The sequence below is a fragment of the Acanthopagrus latus genome, chromosome 23, assembly GCF_904848185.1.
Source record: "Acanthopagrus latus isolate v.2019 chromosome 23, fAcaLat1.1, whole genome shotgun sequence".
In the NCBI taxonomy this organism is placed as follows: Eukaryota; Metazoa; Chordata; class Actinopteri; order Spariformes; family Sparidae; genus Acanthopagrus; species Acanthopagrus latus.
This window is the reverse complement of record NC_051061.1, coordinates 9,045,759-9,063,450: the sequence shown is the minus strand read 5'-3', so window position 1 is coordinate 9,063,450 and position 17,692 is coordinate 9,045,759. Positions and strand designations below refer to the sequence as shown.

The 17,692-nt window shown below is 42.8% G+C and overlaps 1 long non-coding RNA gene across 2 annotated transcripts; it reads right to left on the bottom strand.

Annotated features, from left to right (window-relative positions):
- Positions 1 to 4: 4 nt before the first annotated feature.
- On the bottom strand, positions 5 to 17,330 carry LOC119014177. 2 transcript variants are annotated; one of them, XR_005072892.1, is made up of 2 exons: positions 16,006 to 17,330; positions 5 to 163 (listed from the first exon to the last, which is right to left on the bottom strand). It is a non-coding gene; the product is annotated as an uncharacterized LOC119014177 (long non-coding RNA). The 2 variants fall into 2 exon arrangements; XR_005072893.1 differs by lacking the exon at positions 5 to 163 and adding an exon at positions 15,314 to 15,826.
- Positions 17,331 to 17,692: the final 362 nt, after the last annotated feature.

Here is a 17,692-nt window from a genome sequence, read left to right as displayed (position 1 = left end):
GTGATTGAAAGTGTCACTGTACTTTTTTATATGTATGTGTTATGGAAATTTTTTTATGTGTCACACAGCAAACGATGATCTCACGCCCGAGGCTGCAGCATCTCGGAGAAAGCGTCTCGCTGAAGTGCCCTTCACAGGTATGTGCCGGGTGAGTGTGAATCATCTAGAACAGGGGTGGAAAAACAAAGAGAGGTACACTGTGAGAGATGACTCTCCTGTTTTAGCCTCAACACGCATATATGTGCTCAGCATACAGATCGCTCACAGACTGTCACAAAATATTATGTATGGCAGAACATAATTCGGTGAGTCACAATTTATCTAATTTTCTAACGGGGCGCACATGCAGCAGTGGCGTTGGAGGTTAATGTCTCGGAACGTTTGTGACTAATGGTCCGCGACTGCTGGTCCACTGATTTTGCCCCTAAGAGGAGGCCTCTGACACTTTACTTTTGTATCATCACAAAAAAGATGTAACAGTGATATTCAGGACACAAGAAGAAAAAGTAAGGACAGATGAAGTACGAGATGTGCACCTCTCGAAACCATTCTTCGGTTAGAAAATGAATTGACAACAGTTTCAATAATTGTAAAAGACCCTGCACACTCATTGACCTCCCACACAGGTGTTTTCATTATCTAGCCTGATTAGACCTCCTCTCAGGACCTCCCCCTCCTTCCTCAGCTGTTAGCTTGTTTGTTGAAGTGTTTTTGACACGTCTTAGTCGAACAATCTCTGAGCCAAGCGGCTGTCATATGATGACAATTAAGCCATGGGATCAGCGGCAAATGTTTTTGGGGCTTCCGATGCAGCCAGTGGAAATCCAGATGATGGAAATCTGGGTCAAGACTTAGACACAAGAATAGAGTTGTAAACCACATTTCTCCAAAGTTATATATAGCTGATGGGTTACAAGCCAATGCCTTTCATTTCTATTTGTCAAGGTTAGAGGTGTTTTATTTTGAAGTGCTGTCCTGATATGTCATGTTTTGATTTTCATTTCCCCCCCTGTCTTTTTCTTCCTGCCAAAACTGTAACAACACGGCCCTGTTTCGTGCATGTGAATTACATTTTCAGCCCAATAGCCATGTGCAAATAGGAGGACAACAAACACAATGGCCGACTATTGACATTTGATTGTGCTGCTGACTCTATTCAGGTTATTAATGTTCCTCCAGCTGTAGAGAAAAGTGTTGTGAGCGCAGGTGCATGCTGATGTTCTCTGTAAGGTCCATTTTTCCAGATCTGTCTGCGTGAGGATATTTTACACAGCGATGGGGTATGAACACAAACGAGTACAAAATAAGAAAGGAGATGGATGTGAGGTGAAAGAATTACGATAAATATTTTCTGAGCATAACTTTGCTACAGGTAACAACATACCAAAGTCCGAGAGTCTTAACCTATCGAAACTACCTCCCTGACGAGCAACACTGCACCACTCCTTTTATTAAAGCTGCCCATTATTTCCACACCAGCCATTCTCAGTTGCATTAGGAAGGTAACTACCTGTGTAATGACACCTGTGACAGTCGATACATTCAGCCTGTCTAACAAAAATACTCCCGGCCTGTCTGTTCACATTCACTTTAATGAGCTGCTCCTCTGGCTGTCTCCTCCTTAGTCGAGCCATTCTGTCGCTCTCTGTCTGTCTGTTTCTGGCTAAACTCTCTGCAGAAGTTTCTTGTCTACGCTGTCGTCTTGTCTGCCTAACTGGGACTGCATTCTACAGTTTGGTATTTGTATGTGTTTGTGTGGTGCATGCATGTAGGAGAGTATGTGTGGTCCCTCTTTGGCCCAGTTTGAATCTTTGAGTCCCTCTGGGAGAGGCACCAAAATTCGGCATCATATTTTTAAACTGCTCCTCTCCTCCTTCCCCATGCTGCCACCGACCCACCTCTTAAAATGTCTCTCTGCTGCGGTCCCAGAGTCCTCCCTGGCTCCCAGGAGCCCATGTGTCCAGATGAGGCTTATTTTGACTGTCGTGAACTTCAGAATCAGAGTTTACAGTAAGGAAGAGACTCCATTCAATAATTTAAACCTCAAAGGAATCAATTCAACATCTTGGGAAATACCTTTTCTGCTTTCTTAGTGAGAGTTTGATGAGAAGATTGATGTTTGCTTAAGCTAGCATAAAGGCTGAAAACAGGGGAAACAGTTAGCCTGGCTCTGGCCTGAAGTAACAAAATGTACCTGCTAGCACTTCTAAATTGCATCAGTTAACATGTTAAATCTTGTTTGCTTCTTCCATAGAAAATTAAAGGTGCAATTTGTAAGAATTAGCCACGTGTTCAATTGATACTTCAAACTAATAGGGGCTAGCATATCACAAGAGTAACCACTAACTGCTGCTAACTGTAGCTGCCATTGGCTTGTTAGCTTAGCGAGCCATGCAGCTAGTGTTCCGAATTAGAGCTTGGAGCAGAAGGAGAGTGTTGGGCTTTACACCATCAGCTCAAGAGCTTTTGACTGTGATGGGCCTGGTTAGCGTGCTGACAACACGTAGATGTTATAACATCAAAATTGTTAATTCAACACATGCTGTTGACTAGCTCAGTTAATTTAGGGATTTTTTTCAAGTAAAATTCGTACAAATTGGATCTTGAAGTGTAAAAACTGACTTGTCATGGTTCTACAGGCGTTTATTCTCACTACCTGCAGGGCTACTCGCTGCCGTTTCTCCCTGGAATATGTATCATGTTAGCTCGTCAGGGCCAGCAGATGTTTGTCAGACTGTGGCGGGTGGAAAAAAGTCCATCAATAAGCTATCATGACATTGTGGCAATGAATGTTTGTAAACAGGAAACCCATCTACTGTCATGATTGCTTTGTGAGTAGATAAATCCTGTCAAACCACACGGCCGCTCTGCCTCGCCACAAAAAACTCGATATGCGTTTTAGTTGACAGTAAAAATCCATTAAGGGCTCAGTGACAACACGGCCGGCTGGTGAGAAAGGAACCTACATTTCCAGGCAGCATCATCCTCATCTTCCACTTCTCTGAGAGCCTGTTTTGCCTGCGGGCTACCACACCGCTCTGTAACCTCTACTGTCCTTCACTGAGGAGAAGAGAGCAAGGGAAGGGGGAGGGAACAAGGTGGTATGGGGGGCAAAGAAATGAGGAAGCTATTGGTGTTTTTAAAGAACCATGAAGGAGTGAAGGAGGAGATGAGATAATCAAGCAGCTGATAGAGGAGAAGAAGGGGGGAGTGACTGAAGAACTCAGAGGGGGAGTTATTTAGATATTCATCAATGGAGTAAATCTTTAAGGTCAGCCTGGTCACCTGCTCACCTCCCCCGGCCGTGGAGTAATAAGTCACGACGCTGCCCAGTAAGCCTGTGTTCAAAAAATCGATCCACGATTCGATATCGATTCACAGGGAAAAAACGCGTCATCGATCCAAAAACATGTGGATCGATTTTTTTAAATAAGTGTCTGCACTATTTTCTTGAACGCGAAAGGGACTATTTTCTCCAACGCGCAAGGAGCACTATAAGAAGCGCTTCCCGGCAAAACGAAACTTAAGGAAATATCAAGATGGACGAAGCTGCAGATATAAGAACACCGCGGGGAATGAAGTCGGATGTGTGGAAACACTTCGGCTTCAAACGGTATGGGGACAGAGATGAGCTGGACAAAACAAACGCAGTGTGCAAGTTGTGCCAACTAGAAATAAAATATCTGGGCAATACCACCAACCTTAGGAACCATATATCCAGGCATCACCCCGAGTTAGCTAGTGCTAAATTATCTGACACGAAACAGACTGCACTTGACGCTGCTTTTGGTGTTAAATTCCCCTCACAGTCTAAGCGTGCTTTGAGCCTTACAGAGGGAGTCGGAATCTTTATTTGTAAAGACCTCTGCCCCTACAGCGTAGTCTAAAACGATGGGTTTCGGCTACTAGTAAAAAGGTTAGAGCCACGCTACGTCTTGCCCAGCCGAAAACACCTAAGCGAGAGAGTCATTCCAGATATGTATGCCAAGTCAAAAGATGCCGTTGCCAACTTGCTGCACTGTGCTGAGAGAGTAGCGTTGACATGCGACTGCTGGACATCTAGAAATACAATATCATATCTGACGATTACGTGCCATTACATTGACGAACAATGGAGGCTAGCTTCTAGTGTTCTACAGACCAGAGCAGTGGAAACGAGCCACACTGCAAGTAACCTCGCTGACCTGCTCACTGAAGCCATACAGAAATGGGACATATCTGACAAAGACCCCGCAATTGTTACAGATAATGCAGCGAACATCGTGAGAGCAGTGCAATTAACGGGGCATTTTCATATGGGGTGTTTTGCGCATCTCATCAACTTGGCATCGCAAGCAGGTCTAAAAACTCCCGCTGCCGCGCGTCTGCTGGGGCGAGTAAGGCGAATTGTGTCATTTTTTCACCGAAGCCCCACTGCAAGCCACGCACTAAAGGAGAAGCAACAACTTCTTCAGTTGCCTCAACACAAGCTCGTGGTGGACGTCACGACCAGATGGAACAGCTCCCTGGATATGATCGAACGCTTCCTTGAGCAGCAGCCTGCCATCTCGGCAGCGCTGCTTTCACCCGAAGTCCGCAGGAGGGAAAGCGGCATCTGCACCTTAACGGAGACAGACATCACCACCGCAGAGGACATGGTGAAATGCCTCAGCCCAATGAAGACTGCCACACTTGCCATCTCTGAGGAAGCATCTCCAACTATGCCCATGGTTGCACCACTGCAGTTCCAACTTCTGAGACAGATGGCATTGGATGCTGAAGACTCTTCTGTGATCAAGGAGCTCAGAACAGCTGTTCATGACAACTTGAGTTCAAGGTATGTTCATTTAACATTTCAATTTCTTAAGAACTGAGCAGTGTTTGTTTGCATGCCTGTTTCATCTGTATGCATTTACTGTAGGCATAACATGATAGTATATACAATGCATGCATGTATGTTCTATCTATCTATCTATCTATCTATCTATCTATCTATCTATCTATCTATCTATCTATCTATCTATCTATCTATCTATCTATCTATCTATCTAAAGTGATATTTGTCCCTCTGTATAGATATGAAGCTCTGATGGATGCCTTGTGTGTAGCATCATCACTGGATCCGCAATCCTGCCCTTTCTGTCTGATGAGGCACGTGATGCTGTCTTCCTGAAACTGACCTCTGAAGCCGCTCATCTGAAGCAATCAAATGATGTAAGTTTGCAGATTCTGTTGTGTGTACATTTTTAATATTTAGAAGGAATGTTTGTTTTATTGGGCAAGATAATGCATAATTCCGATTAATTTCTGTTTTGTTTTATAATATTTTTTTGCATCAGGAAACTACACCAGAGCAAGAAGACACCTCCGCAACTGATGCGGCGATGCCTGTACCAACTCAACCAAAGAGGCAAAAAGAGTCATCTGCTCTTATGGCTTTACTGGGGTCATCCTACACACCAAAGACTCCACCACAAAGGAAAACTCTGAAAGGGCTGAGGAAGAGGTCACCATCTACAGGAAAGTACCCTCTATTCATCTCTCTCAAAATCCACTGACATGGTGGCAGGTGCATGCAGAGGAGTTTCCTCTTCTGGCAGGCCTAGCAAAAAGGTATCTTTGTATACCCGGGACCAGTGTCCCATCAGAGAGAGTTTTCTCAACCGCTGGTGACATTGTTAGTGCTCAAAGGAGCTGCCTCACTCCACAGCATGTAGCCCAGCTTCTTTTTCTCCAGAAAAATTTCAAAATTCCTGAAGACTAGAACTTTTACCTGTGAAACATAATTTCTTACTTGCAGTGGTTGTGGACCTACTGCTTTTTTTTTGTTTTTTTTATAGTCATTGTTGGTTTGTTCTGGTCTTGTTTTACTCCTGCCAGGAGGTTATTCAACCAAGAGTGCCACCAACTGTCATGTTACACTCTGAGGCAGATCAGTTTTTCTGTTCATTGATTTAATCCTGCTATGGGTATGTTATTCGACCAAGAGATGGCCACCCACTGTTATGGTTAGATACACTCTCTGACTTATCAGTCAAGCACAATTCCTTGACTGATGAGCTTTTTTTTTTCTTTGAGGTCAGAAACCCAGCCCTGGGTATGTTATTTGACTAAAAGAGGGCCACCAAATGTCAGTTTTTATTTAGACTTCAAATAAAACCTGGATATGTTTTCATTTCAAAATAAATAACCTTACTTTCAAATTTGAACTCTTGACTCTCTGTGTGTCCTTCTTACACATACACAGATACAAGCACAAACACACATGGGGCTGTCTTTTAATAGGGTGAGTTTTTATTTAATCCAGCAATATTAATGCAATGAATCGATATCGAATCGAATCGTGGATCGAATCGGATCGGGACCTAATGAATCGAAATCGAATCGATCCAGGAAATCTGGATTGATTCCCAGCCCTACTGCCCAGGTCGATCTTTTTATGTATTTCACCTTGTTGGATCGGTGAAGATTTTGTATGTATCACATTTATTCAATGTACACTTAAATCTCTCTTTAACCAGCACTGCTGCTTGTTAATTTTGTACATCTTGTGTCGAATTAGCTGTGCTATTCTCCTTAATCCTGGTGGATCTAGGAATTAAGCTTTTTCCTGGTTCTTTTGTGCCCAGTAGAAGCTGCTCTATATGAAAGAATCAGCTGAATTCCCACAACAACCACATTATATTTTTACATAACTTAAGAGTCCTTGGAGGACCAGATTAAGTATATAAAGGTGCACGCATGCAGAAAGGTACAGCAGCCAGCTTTGCTACTGTCATTTCGGCTCATTATTTGCCAATAGGAGGGAGAAGAGGACAGCGAGAGAGGTGCTGTGATCTACTTGAATATTTCCACCTGCTAATCTCCTACATCTGCTCCAACACCTGGCAATTAATGAAACACAGCTGAATTGCTGATTGAACAGTTATACACCTGGTAGAGTGGTCAACATGAGGAATATGTTTCATTGAAAACATTAACCTGAAAGTAATTGAGGAGCCGTTCAACACCAGCTGAAAATACTGCTTTCATGGCCTTCACTGGCTTAACATCCACAGTGATGTAAAAGTGTACTTAAGTGCACTGTGACACCAGTGTTGGGTGTGGGTACAGGGGTAATAAAGGACAATTTAGGAAAGAGACAGACAATGTATTGATATATGATATTTATGTTATGTTTGACAAAAAAGATCCCAAATACAACCCTCCAGGCAGGCAGACTGAAATAACAAAACGTGAGCATTAACAACAGGCTGAATAAAAAAACAAAACAAACAACGACAGTAAAGATGCAATAAAGCACGAAACCAAGAGCAAAACTTAACTCAAATATAAACCACAGAAAACACAGGGACCAAAACTGACAAACAAGTGAAGGAACGCACATGGACTAATGGTGCGTTCACGTGGTGTCGGAATAATCAAAAAGACAAATTCCAACTAAGAAAATTCACAGAAACACCCCCTCAAATCCGACCAACAACTCGGAGAAAATGTCTGAGAAAGGTTTGGTACACAAGTTGTCGAGTTGATGTCATATGACGTTGATGATATGATTTAGTCCCACTGACCTAAGAAGAAAAATTAAGAATTCATTTTGAGGAGACTGTTTGCCAACATAGCCAAAAATATCTGAATGTTACAGCAATATTGCCCAGATGGCCTTTGTTCATCTTGGTGTTATGTTACTCTTTAAATTACAATTACATACCTCCACAATGATAATGAGGTTCAATGTCATTTTTTCCAAAAGACGTGTGTTGTGATGTGTTAAGGCTAAACTGTGTAGGAGCTCACGACAACAATGTGCAATCTATACTGGATCGAGTCGGAGAAACAATACTCTCACTAAGGAGCTGATAAGCACACTGAGAATGATATGAAGGCGTCTAGGAAAATTGCCAGACTAAACAAAATGACTGATCTCCAAAATTACCATTGAAATGACAGTTTAAGTCACAGCAGTGCCATCGAGGAGCCCTCAGTGTTTAAGCCCAGCGCACACCGACATGAAACCTAGTTTAAAAGTAAGAAAGCTGTGAGCCTGAGCAATAAGAAAGCTTTAGCGGTTGGCTCCTAGCCCCCTGCTGACCCTAAACACAGGCAGGTTGATAAAGTGGACTGTTGGATAAAAGGCTGAATTGACCATCTTTCACCTTCCCATTACCTGGACAGTCTGAGAAAGTCCATCCCTTCAGCTGGGTGCTCCCAGCTGTTAGACCTGGTGTGCAGTAGGTCAGGTGCCATCTCAGTGAAATCATCAGATTGCATTATTGCTCAGCATAGTTCAATTACTAGAAGAATATTTTATAGTGCCGGGGTACAGTTGTATCTCGTTGTGGTCCCATTTAAAATACACTGCTAAACTAATACAAGAGTGGTTTCAAATGACTTCAGGTGCTTCCTCAGTCACCTGATACAAACATAATTGAAATTTAATGGGAAATGATGAAGCCTAGAGTGCTTTCCCTGTGTAATTTCTCCACCTCCCCGCCTGTGCTCTGCTCTGGGACTTTGAAGCTCATGCTGGATTTTTAACCTTCATTTAACCAGGCAAACTGTTTAAGCACCAAATCTTATTTACAGTAACAGCCTGGGGGGAGCGGCTGGATTGCACATATTCAAACACTCATCAGTTAGCAGTTAAGTGCGACAACAGTTTCACAGTTAGGGGTTCGGCAAGCTTTTTTCTCAGTGACAGATCTGGAGAAAGAGCTTGTTGGGTAATTTAGGAGACTTTGGTGGGCCAAAGACAGCGTATTGCTTGAGTCTGAGTAGAAGACCTGATTCTCAAAGTGTACAGCCTTTCGAAGCTGTTTCGAACAGAATCATTCGGGGAAAGAATATTGTGAGAATACAATATTGAGTTGCATTTTTTTTGTACACATGACGGATGTAGTCGTGTGAGGAAAGGACAAGATACATTTCAATTCTGTTACAGAAATTGTTCGACGCACCTCCTCTCTTATCCAACATTGAAAATTTGTGTGGTGGCGGATATTGTTGGGCCGGTGGACGATGCCATCTTCCATTGCTGAAGTCTTTAAGTCATCGACTACTGTAACCACCCAGCCCTGGTGACGGATGTTTCAGATGCTGATACTTATGAAATGACTCAGGTAAACTGAGCTGTCTGTGCATTTTTTTTTGTCTTAGTGCACCTCAACCAAACGAATGAAACAAGGCAGGCCAGGTAGAAGTGTCATCGATTAAGGACTGGCGGCTGAGAAAAGAGGAATACATTTATTATGGTAGCCCATTAGTAATGTATGCATATGTGTGTGCGAAGAAGAGACTGAGGATGGAGAGATGGAGCATCATCCTTTATATGGCTCCTCCATTAGCCTGAGTGCTTCTGTGACAACATAATGGCCGCCGCCCAGACAAACAGGGTCGCCATAGTTATGAACACACCCGGCAACCGCTAATGCCAATGTAGTAGAGTGGGTCCCAAAGTCCCACTTGGCTGAAGTGAACATACACACACATACATACACACACTCAGCTCAGCACGCAGCTTGGGCAGGGCAACTCTCAGGGATTTGAGAGGTTTTTTGAACTGATCAATAATGAAAGAGGGGATGATGGGAAATGAGCGAAACAGCTCAAACATACCAGTGGACGAGGAAGACATGAGGGAAAGGGGCTGAAAACGAGAGAGACAGAGCGATGAAGGGCCCTCCCACGAGAGTTGTTTCCAATACAGTGCAGTTACAATGGAGTTACACTGGCCCATTTTCCCAAAAAGCTTCTCCGTGGTAAGATTATCTGGTCCATTATAAACCGATGGACTGTGAAGTGCTCGAGATATTTTCGTTTGCCAGCTCATATTGACTGTAACTCCGGTCAGATGGGTTCTGAGGAAGTGGAACGGGGTGGAAGGGGGGTTGTGGGGAGAGACAAACATATGTAGAAAGAGAGTAAAAAGTAAAAAACACACACAGCCCAGAAAAAAACAGGACATGGTGTCATATGTGCAGTGATTATGTCTGATTTTCAGTTTTTTTTACCCTCATGTGATTTGAAATAATTACTATTAAAAAAAAAAAAAGTCAAATCCTTTTTGGCAAATTAGTAGAAAAATGACTATTCCCACTGCATAATAACATATTGCTTCAATCTTGCTCCAGCTGCTGTCTTTCACTTTGCTTGAATTTGCGCATTGATTTATTCTTGTTGGCTGGAACAATACAGTGTCCTCCATTAATTAGTCAAAAGGTCAGTTTTGTGTTTTTGTTGACAAGCCGAGACATATTGACTTTGGCTTATTTGGATTTCTTTGCCATCATCGATGTCTGTAAATGGCAGGAAAGGATTGTAAACTGATAGAACTTGCTCACTGTGGGTCTGCTGTCTGTTTACCACTCTGGCCCAGACTGAAGTATCTCATATAATATCTCAGGTTTAAGGTAGTATTTTGTCTAATCGTTAATGACCAACAGATTCATGTGCAGAGATGATTACCTCCAACAAGGAGGTTGTGTTTTCAGCTGTGTCTGTTTGTTGGTTTGTCAACAGGATTACAGAAAAAACTACACTGAAAACTAATTTTCGATGAAACTCAGAGGGAAGTTGGGTCTCGGCCCAGAATAGACCCGATTATTCTGGTTGTTACTCATTCCTTTAAGTCAGATTCCATTTCATCAATAATCAACAACTTATGCCAGCTTTGCTCCCATCTTAAGCGTCATGCTGAAAATCTTGTTGAGATCTTTGGTTCTGCCTTTTAATTTGGCTGTCAGGTAAAAGCAGCAGTGAAGACCGATTTCTTTCAGCTTTGGCCCGTCGCCAGAATGAAACAATTCCTCTCATTCAGTGACCCAGTCACTCTACTCTGGCTGCCAGTACACTTTATGCTCAAAACGCTTAGATTTTAAGGTTGCACTGTTTGATTTTAAGGCCCTTAATTGACCTCTTATGCCCTAACACCATATCCAGTTGAGTTGACCGAGCTTTTGCAGTAATGGCCCTCCAACTGTGTAAGAGCCTGCCCCTGTCGATCAGATCTGCCCCAACTATGGACTCGTTCAAGTCCTAGCCCAAATCACACTTTTACATACTAGCGTTTGATCCTATTTACTAGGTTTGTGTTTTTCTATGCTGTGTCCTCTCTGTTTTTTTTCCTTTTATGTTAATGCAGTTTTGGCATTGTGCAGCAGTTTGTATGTGTTTTATAATTAAACATAAAAGTATTAATGTTGGGATGGATCCAGATAAAGGAATGGATTTTTTTCACTTACTTTTCGACATTTTTGCTAATTTCTCAAGGACAAATGAATGAAAATAATCAGGTGTGTGTCTGGCTGATATCTATGAGTATAATCTAATGCAAATAAATCAAAAAATCTAAATATAGTGGATTTAGATATGCTATTATACTATATTGGCTCTATGTTGGCCCTCAGCAGAGGTATGCGCTCTAATGAGTGCCATTCTAGTCATCAAACACTGGATAGTAAACATGGCAAACATTACAGCTGTTGACATGAGCATGTTAGCGTTGTCATTGTGAGCTTGTTAGCAAGCTGTCGTTAGCACTTAGCTCGGCTCTACCACAGTACAGCGTCACAGAGCCGCTAGCATGGCTGCAGGCTATTGGTCTTGTTTATATTTAGAGTCATAACCAGTAGTGATGGTGCAGGAACACATACAGAGAAGTAAGGAGGAGGCGAGAAAGATATTTGCGCAGTTTGAAGAGACCATCCATCACTGATCAGCTCATAACAAAGAACCACTGCAGCAGTACAAACTTTATTGCAAAAAGACATATGGAGGAAAGAAGATGTGTCTGTTCGAATGTAAAATCGTGAGAACACGGTGTGAGTGCGTGTGATTGAGACCATGTGCACAGTAACACATACAGCGGTATGTGTGTGTTTTTTTTTCTCTTAGCAATGTACAGAGCAGCAGTCAGGGTCCCACAGGCAATAAAATCTATATTTCAAGAGCTGCAGAGATGCTGTAGACTTCTGCCTGCTGCTTTGAAGACCGACACTAGAGGGTAGGGATGGAGGGTGGGGATGAGGGTGGATGGGGTTGGAAGAAGAGGCCAACGACTGGAGGGATAGAGATGGATTGGGGGGCATGCGACACATTTAATGAACAGAACAGGGATGGCAAAGAAGGGGGGGAAAGAAATCACAACTTATCATAATCACCAGATGCACACAGTGAGAACAAGTGCTGGTGAAGCAATCCTGCCAGATCCTTCACTGGAAAAAGACACTCCGCATGAGAGCTGGCCTCAAACAGTGCTGCTCAGCAAATTACAGAAGAGATTGGATGGAAATTATGACTCACTTATCTCCTGTCCCTTCGTTGTCATTGTCTACAAATACCCCCACGACACACTTTGTGCATTTGAGAGGGCCATAGATTACACACAGGGTTTACTTACAAAAGATGATTTCCCATCTATGCACAACTAGACATAGGTAAGATAGATCTATCTTATGAGAAGATATAGATGGACAGAAAAGAACCCCTTGACTTTAAGATGTCTGACTTTCAAAGTTTCACCGCATGACTCACTCCGGCCTGCACAAATAATCAAATAAAAGCTTAATGAGTCATGAGAATAAACAAAAAAATAGAATTAATGTACGCTTTGATGTACTACTATGATAGCTACTTCCTTCCATTTATGGTTAGCCTAATGCCTTAGTCATTAAATGATACTCCCGCCAGTAAGACTTTTTCTCCATGCTCTGTAGCCACAGAGTTTTTATCATCATCGGGAATGGAAATTGTACTTTAGACAATTTAGAACCCACTGAAGTGTTTAAAATGTGGTAAGAAGCCAACCACCAGCTTTAGTCATCACCATTTCAAGGGCCTATGTTACCTGCCAGACCAATAATATTGTTTTAAATTACTACCATTCATTATTCTTATGTTTTTAAAATATATTTTTACCTGAGAATGTTTAAAATGAAGTGATCATAACTCAGCTAACAGGTATGATCGAACTGATACTTGAAACCCTCTGTTTTCTCCTTAAAATGAAGGTACTTACTGTATTTAGTTTCTTACCATGGTAGAAGTAGTGATAACGGTTTTGTGAACTCAATGTTAGAATATGGATGTTGCCTTTAACATGGGTTCATACCACTTTTCTCCACAGGAGCCGGCAGAATCGACAAAACAACATTTCCTCATGCTACTTAAATTCACTCTCTGGTTACCTGTGTATAACCTGCACTAAATCACACAGTCAGAAACACTTAATAGAGAATTGTCACGCCAGATAATACATTAATCTTTATGTGAAAACTTGTTGGACAGGAAGTTGTGTGTACATAGTCTCCAACCCACACAAGCTTTTTATTTTGTGGTTTCGCTTAATTCCAGATTGTGTTATCTCTTGTGTCAAAGCACTTAATAACACCGTATGAATGAATAACTTTCCTGATGGGTAACAGGCAGAAACAGTGGCTAGTAGAGTTAACTATGCTGGTGTACAGCTCACAGGGGGCTTGTGTGTGTGTGTGTAATCTGATGTGTGAGGGAGGCTCAGATGATCTCCCCACCGACAGAGAGACTATTTGAAACATGCAAATGCAGTGTATTTCTATGCCTGGTAGATAACCCAATGGGACACAGGGTTAATACAGAAACGAATAATAAGAGCTATTCATGCATTTGTATGATTTATCCTGGTGGTACCATGAGAGCAGAATGACACCCTTGAATTTTCAATATCCATTTGGTCATTTCTGCGCTATTATCACTGGAGGGAAATTCTGTCTTGCTAAAGAACGGGGAATTATTCTGACTGCTTTCAGAAAGGACCTGATCTCTGATATCCAATCAGTGAAGCAGCCATTGAACTCAAGAACCTGCATATGGATTAGAAAGGGGGGGGGGACAGATTCTGGCATGACGCGAGCTTCCACATATCACCAGAGATTTTAATGTGTCTGAACACTTGGTGGGAATCGGCCATGGGAGTGTTTGTGCTTGTCTGTGCAGATTCCCACAGTTTCTGCATGTGCGTGGGTGCATGCATGCGTGTGTGTGTGTGTGTGTGTGTGTGTGTGTGTGTGTGTGTGTGCGCAGGCATGCATTAACTCATTGCAGAGTGGATGGTTATGCTCTCAAACAGCACCGTCTGGTTGCATAGCAACAAACTCTCCTCCATCCCCTCCTTTGCTACTTCTTCCTTTTCTTCTTCTTTTCCCTCTTCTTCTCCTCTTCTTAGTGAGTGTTTTGAACTTGCAGTGTAACCTGAAAACATTCCCAACGCTGTCACACACTGAAACTCAGAGTGCGCTGCCGCCTTTGCTTTAACCGCGCGGCAGCAGGTGTGCGTTTGTGTGTCTCGGCGTGTGTTTGTGTGTGCTACGTATGCCTGTTATCTATGGATTCCACAGAGCTGAGGACATGAAAGAAGGATAGAGCGGAAGGAATCCTCCTCCCAGCTCTGCAGTATCGCCAACAGAGAGGACGGGGGAACTGGAATCAAGCCTGCAGTTCAGCTTTATACTGTGGCTGAATATTGATGTTTTGACTCTGAATATCAGAGAGGGCTTTAAAGTCTGCCCTGCTCTCATACAGTAGCTTACGTTCTTCATCTCCCACTTTCTTTCTCTTCTTTCATCCTCTCTCCCTCCCTCCTTTCTCTCTCTCTCTCTCTCTCTCCCTCTTGCACACACGCGCGCACACACACACTCTGCTTCCACAGCAAAGTGGGAATTCTGCGTGTCTTGACAATCACATTACCCCCTCCCACCCCTCCTTCATCCGCCCCTCTCTCTCTCCCAATCTTTCCTGTGGCCTAGATAGAGAAATATGCATAACTTCTTCATTTTACCCCTGCAGCTAAAGTAGTCCACTTTATAATTCACAGTGCTAACAGATGCAGCAAAACTGAGCTTTATCATCCACTCGACTGCTGTAATATCGGGATAACATGCCGCTCCTGATGTATTGACGTGCGGGAGACATGCAGCTAAGAGGCATCATCTCCGCATTGAGCAGTAATCATGGCATGGGACACAACTGAGTCTTATCTCGGGTGTAATTGTGTGTTCACAGAGCCGACGTGAGGGTGGGTTATGCTCCCCTGCTCGGCTGTGGCGGCGCGTGTGCAGTTCTTTACGCATTCGACAATATGAGAAGATTGGATTCGGATAAACACGATTGTAATGCGGTATCTTACTGCGCAGCCAGCAAGTCAGCGCGCTATGACCCAGTAATCCAAACATTAATAAAAAGTTAAATCCTGCCAGAGGATGGCAAAACAAAGCAGGATCGGTGAAATGCTAATGCTGTCAGCAACTTCGCTCTGCACAAGGGCAGGCACTCCGCATAAGAAAGACACTTCACAACATCCTTAATAAAAAGACTGCTGTTGTTTTAATGACTCAGCATACTGCTGGCTGTATGTATAATGTGTTTGTGATATCTGGCCTTACTCACCAGGGGGAACATACGGACACAATAATGTCTGTTTCCCCCTAAAAGTACAGGAACTTTGAGGGTGGGGCTTGCAGTGCTGAACATGTCTGATTGGTATGTTCAGCAAAACCAGGTTGTTTTTTGGTTCACTGTGCTTCAACGCATCAGTGTGCAGTTTCAGTAGAAGACATACAACAAGTTGGCCGGCTGCCAAATGACAAATATGCCCAATCTTTGTGGGTCTTTATACTGTGTTGGAAATGCAGATAGCAAAGGGCTGAGGGAACTTTAAAAGTAGACCCTGGGATTAAAAGTTCTGGGTACTGTGGGTGGTAATGCAGCTTATGAAAAGCTGATTTCTTTAGATCTTTATATATTTGGTCTGTTTTGGTCAAATCTGCACAATTACAAACCATCCATGGCTTCGAAAAACAAAATTCCTATGGACCTACCGAGACATAAATTTGTTTAGGACATTTTCTTTGTGAGGTGAGTCTAAACAAACATGATGCCAGTTGCCATGAATTTAGCAACAAATGGTTCGCAGTTTATCTTTTCCACAAGTAACAACTGCTTTTCATTCCAATTAGGAGAATGAGAATCAGTCCACATGGCACTTTCAATTACCTTTGTTAGCATGTGGAAGTGTTGGCTCCTAGATGCTGACAAACCAGATCACATCTCCACAAACTGCATCACAGTTTGATTGAAAGAGGGAGGTGAGCTGTGCCATCCTCGCCAGGTTAATGACGCCCTTCACAACCCTGTAGAGATGGAGCTTTATGAGATGAAGCAGCTGTCTGCAGCGATTTCAGTGTGTTTGGTCAAATCTGGCTCATGTAGCCAGGGTGCAGCCATCATTAGCATGAACACGCATCATTTGCTGTCAGTCACTTCGTGCTGTTGAGGGAATGTGTGGGGAAAAAAAGGAGGATCGTGGAAAGAGAAGGCGGCAAGGATGATGTAACAAGAGGAGGAGGACAGGTCACTCCGGCATCCTAACTTCCCTTAAACGTTCTTGACCCGGCTGACAGGAGAGGTTGTCTCTCTGTGTCCTCTCTCTCTGTCCAGAGCCACTCCTCGCTGTCACCAGAGCCTCCTTGCGAGCAACCTGCACTGAAATTACAAGACAGTTTTGGTGCCGGAGTGTTTTTGTGCTGCACTTTGCAGAGATCAATTGTCAAACGCTCCCCGACATTATGGCTTGACTATCTGGAGGCAGCCGCCTTTCATTCGCCTGTCAAACTACTCGTCCTCTGGGCTCCTAATGCCTCTTACCCAGGTTGTTTATTTATTTTCATACTTTAATACTGCTTTATATAAAGGTCCATGTAATAAGCGTAACTTATTGGTAACAAGGCCCTTACATGTTCTAAAATGATTTGGGTATGGTATTGTTTTACTCCAGTATGCAAATAAATGATAAGCCACATACCTTTGTTCACATTCATGTTACACTGATCTGATATTCTATGGAAAATAGAATCTAAATTAGAAGATATGAAAAGATATGAAAGATGAAAGCAAGTGAATAAGGAATGGAGGGTAGATGTTGATGACAGATTTTTGATGACAGGTATTAAGTGTACTGAGTGCAGCGCTGGTGTCTCGCCTACGGCACAGCAAGAACTGCCCGGGTTGTTGCTGCCAGAAATGCAAACCGTCTCATTTCCTGTGATGACGACACCAGGTCAGTTCTGCCTTGAAAAGTCTCTCAATGGGGCAGCTAGTGTCAGGAAGGCTTATTATATCTGTGGATATTGAGCAGTGCTTGGTTCCCATTGTGTATGTGTGTAGAATGATTCATATTCATCTATTGCTGTCCATTCCAGACACAGTGATAATGCCTTCTGAATTAAAGAAGAAGACCAGAATTGATGTTCAGGCATCAGTAAAATCAATCAATTATCAAAGAATGTTTTACCGGTACATAAAGGCCTTACATGCATCATGTGTCTGTGAAGTTCATCTTTTAAAATCAAAACAATGGAATTTTTCCTATTTATTATGTTTTAAAGGTGCAGTATGTTAGAAGCGGCCAACAAATTTATACTCAAAACAAATAGAGGTCAGCATATGAAAGTACTCACTAGCTGCTGGCACTGGCAGCTGTTGTTAGCTAGTTAGCTCAGCTAGCAGTCCGGACTGGTAGCTTGGAGCACCACAGAAGTGCAGGTGTTTACACCTGCTAGTACAGGATATCTGGACTGGAACAGGTCAAGGCCAGCTGGTTAGCATGCTAAACATGGTTTGCAACATCACCATCTGTCAGTAATGGTAGTTACTTTTTGGATATTTCCAACAGAAACGTTTA